Source organism: Haliaeetus leucocephalus, unplaced genomic scaffold, assembly GCF_000737465.1.
Source record: "Haliaeetus leucocephalus isolate CR32 unplaced genomic scaffold, Haliaeetus_leucocephalus-4.0 Scaffold305, whole genome shotgun sequence".
Lineage (NCBI taxonomy): Eukaryota > Metazoa > Chordata > Aves > Accipitriformes > Accipitridae > Haliaeetus > Haliaeetus leucocephalus.
This window is the reverse complement of record NW_010972741.1, coordinates 90,320-94,575: the sequence shown is the minus strand read 5'-3', so window position 1 is coordinate 94,575 and position 4,256 is coordinate 90,320.

Sequence of the window (4,256 nt, the reverse complement as noted above, 5' to 3'; positions counted from 1 at the left end):
TTAACCATTAGTATAGGCTTCACTACCAAGTATTTGATAGAACTTATTGCAATATAGATTACAGTAATCATAACTACAAGCATTATTAAAGATTAGAGAGGGCTGGTATCCCACCCCGTGAAAGAAAATCTGAACATATCAAAACTTTTCCCAACCACTTGGTCCCTGTGGCAGAAACAATTGCCTCCATGGAATTTCAGAGCGTAGTGTAGTACCATTCCAACTCCACCCTGTGATCCCATGGGTTAGTTGGAGGATATAGCTACATCTGGTGACCAACTATAATTGTTACATTGCTCTCATGTGAGGTTAAGGACTCGCGATATTAATGTTCATCATTTTGCCACGATATTATCATCCAGATCTTCACCATCCACGCCTGTCACTGTCATCACTGTCAGCAAAAGGACTGGAATGACTCGTTCCTTCATGGTCCTGTAAAAAAGCACAAACTAGGCCTTGGTCTTAAAACCGGGTCACAGGGTTAGAAGTCCGGTATTATCCACCAGGCACTGATGTAGTGAGTCTTTCCACTCCCATGAGATGGTCTCAGAAGACCAATGTAATCAACCTGCCACGTGCTCCAAAGAGCCTTGCCTTGTCTGATATGCTGGGCCGCAGCTTGGTTTGGGTGATTAGCTTTAAGCCTTATTCGGCATTGTGGGCGAGCTGTAAGAATTGCTTCACAGGTTTTCATAGACACTGGCCAACCCCGAGATCGGCATTCATAATAGAGATCTGCTTTCCCTGAGTGGCCTCGTTTGATATGCAACCATTCTGCTAGTATATCCCAATCTTCCTTCTCACTGGTGACCATCCTGATTTGGGCCAGGTGGTCCACCTGCTGATTCCATTTCGCAGCTGGGGTTCCATCCCGAGCATGTCCCTTCACCCATCCCACCTTTAAAGGTTGGGATCTCCCTACTGCCAGGAGCCGTTGCCAGTCCTCTGTCCTCCACACTTTCACATGACCTACTTCCCCCTTACTAGATTCCCACTGACATAGCCACTCTGTAGCACCCTTAAAGGTTGCGTAAGAGTCAGTATAGACGATGGTAGCACCATTCTCTATGGCCAGTAATAAAGCCCGTAGTTCTCCTACTTGTGCACTACCTTCACCCTCATCTTCGACTTTCTTCCCAGTACTAATCTCCAATGCCACTGCTTTATATTGCCATCTTGATCCCACTGGATGGGCAGATGCATCAGTGAACCACACTCCCTGCATATCGGAGCCTGCCACAAATTCAGGTGCCTCTTCAATCAGAGAAGGTTTATATGGTTAACCCAGCAAGGCTGGGTCAGGGTTTACAGGTTGCTGTAGTTTGAAAACCTTAACCAGACTCTCCTTTAGTGGGAGCAATTGGCTTATCCCTTCTAGGTATGCATACCATTTCCTAACTGTGGCCTTTTGGGCTGCTCCCTTGGGAGAAGGTGATCCATTAAGGATTGAGTTTAGGAAAGGAAAAGGGCCCTGTACTGTCACATCTTGTGAGGTACACAGCTTTTCAGCCTCTTTAACTGCTCTAGTAAGGGAGAGGACCCCCTTTTCCCAATCTGAATATCGTTGCTCAGTCTCTTTAAATGCAGTGGAAGAGAATAATAAAGGCCTGGCTGGTCCCTGTGGTCCCTTTTGAAACATGCCACAGTATGAGGCATGTTCAGCAAATCCCCATTCCACCCTTAATGGATCTTGTGGGTGCAATGGACCTAGTTTCTGATAAGCCTTAAGCTCATCTTTCAGAGTGTTAAGGGCTTCCGTATGTTACAAAGTCCAATCCCATTTCCTGTTTTTTCGAAGCAAGTCATACAGAGGGCGGGCAATCACTGAGAACCCGGGTATATGTTTTCTCCAGTAGCCCAAGGTACCTAGCAGCTGCTGTAATTCCATTTTATTACTTGGAGTCTGTCCCTTTCAATAGCTGATAGAGTGTCATCAGGTACCGCAACTGCCCCAGCTATCCACCATGCCCCTAGGAATTTGACTTCTTGTCCCGGACCTTGGCATTTAGAAGATGGAATGTCTAGCCCATTCTTGACTAACAGATTCCAGATGGCCTCAGCCACTTGCCCTACCTGTTCCTTGTTGTCCCCACCAAGTAGGTTATCATCTATATATTGATATATGTGGACACCTGGTGGTACCTCCACAGCATCAAGGAGCTTGGCTAAAGCATCATGAGTGATAGTGGGGGAGTGCTTGTATCCCTGGGGAAGTCAATTAAAGGTGTATTGGGTCCCTTCCCAAGTGAAGGCAAACTGGGGTTTGTCCTCTTCCCTTAGAGGAACCATAAAAAACATATCCTTGACATCTAAAACAGCCATCCATGGGTGGGCTGCAGCCTGTATTGCTGTTATCACTGAGGTGATACTTGGGATGGCAGAAGTTAATGGTGGGGTATTACTATTCAATCTTCTATAATCGTTAGTCGCCACCTTCTATCTGATTTACAGACTGGCCAAACAGGGGAATTGTAAGGAGAATGTGTGCGACTGATGATGTCTCTTTTCTCCAGGTCATTAATTACTTCTGAAATGCCCCGTTTGGCAGTGATTGGCAAGAGGTATTGAGAGACACGGGTTACTTTAGATTGCGGTAGTGCAGGAGCAACCTGCAATGTTCTCACATAAATAGCCTCTGCCTCCCTGCCCCCAAAGCTCCACACCCTACCATCGGGTAGATACCATTGTCTGCCTGCCAGCACATCAAATCCCAGTATATTTCCCTCATAGGGGTTTAAAGCCACCTCCACAGCTGTCATTCTTTTTTCCCTCAGTAGCCGAAGTTGGGTTCAAGCTATGGGGCATTTTTCTGTTGCCCCTGTTACTCCTCTAATGTTTATATCCTTTCTTGATGGCTTAAGTCCCAGGTCACTAGCTTGTTGTTCATTTAAAACACTAATTTGGGCTCCTGCATCGATTAAGAATTCCAAACTTATCTGTTTTGGGTCCACAGGAATGTATATATCAGGCTCTTTATTAGCAGAGCATTGGCAAGTATTTACCATGTGGATTGGGCGGCCTGAACCCCAAACCGCAGCTCCTAGTTTTTTAGCCCATCCAGTTCCTTTTGCAGTGCTGCGAAAGGGTCCCATTCCCTTCCCGTGGGGGCGGGGTTGCTGGCGCTTCCCTCTGTTCTCTAGCTTTCCCCTCCAGCAATTCCACCAACTTCCGGATGTCATCACCAGACTGCTCGTCCAGCAGGGCTTGGGGTGCCCCCAGTGCCAGTGCCTTCCGCCAGAGATCATTCATTTCCGGATCGTAATTCCGGTCTGCCCACCCATGAGATCGAGACCGCTCGGGGCGGGGTTTACAACTGGCTGCCCGGACCTTCCTGCCGCCCTCCGTGCCACCGCTCGGCTCCACCCATCCCATCTCACGCCCGTAAACTACTATGTTGTGCAGTACTTCCTCCCAAGTCATCACACGCGTGGCCGGCTCCTGGGGGTTCTGTCGGTTACGATCAGTGGCCCCCTGGATTGTTTCTCTGAGGGACTGGATGCGTATTTTTAAAGCGTCCAGCAGACCTCTAATAAGGGGTCTGAGGTGGCAGGGATCCACCAGTGCAGTCATCGGTATCCCTTGCTGCCCTCTATCATATATAGCCTGAACACAGGCGGCCTTTTGCACTCCCTCTGTTAACTCCGACAGTCCCTTTACCCGGATAGCAATAGGTTCTCCTCTCTCCCTCGGGTCCACACCCCCAGCCCAGTAAGCTACTCGGGACATTATTGACCAATCCCCCGGCGGTCCATCATTCAGAAATACTCCCGGTCCCCAGTAATTTCTTGCTTCATCATCACTCAACAGTATCCAATCCCTCCCCGTTAAAGAAACTCTCCACAAATACTCAGTTTTGGTTTCACCCGGCTTGCGCGAAAAATTAGCTTGCAACTCGCCGAGCTCAGGTCCCGACCAAGGGGCTGTGCAAACAGCGCTCCGGGGGCTCCCACCGTGCGGACCCGCATGCCCTTCTGTTTCAATAAGGGGCCACATGTCCCTTTCCTCCAATTGCACCTTCAGATAGTCTATTTCCCCTTGCCTTTTTCGGTTCTGTGCTTGAATCCGGCAGGCGCCCGAGAGGGCACACACGGTGCCTTTGCTGTCTCAGCAAGTACCGCGGCATAGTTCTACTCTCTCCACGACCGCTGCCAGGTCGGACCACTTCTCCTTCGCCCATTCCAGACCTGGGGGAGAAGGGCTGCAGCCGTGCCTCCGTAATAATTCCTCTATTAACATCATCCTGCCGACTACGC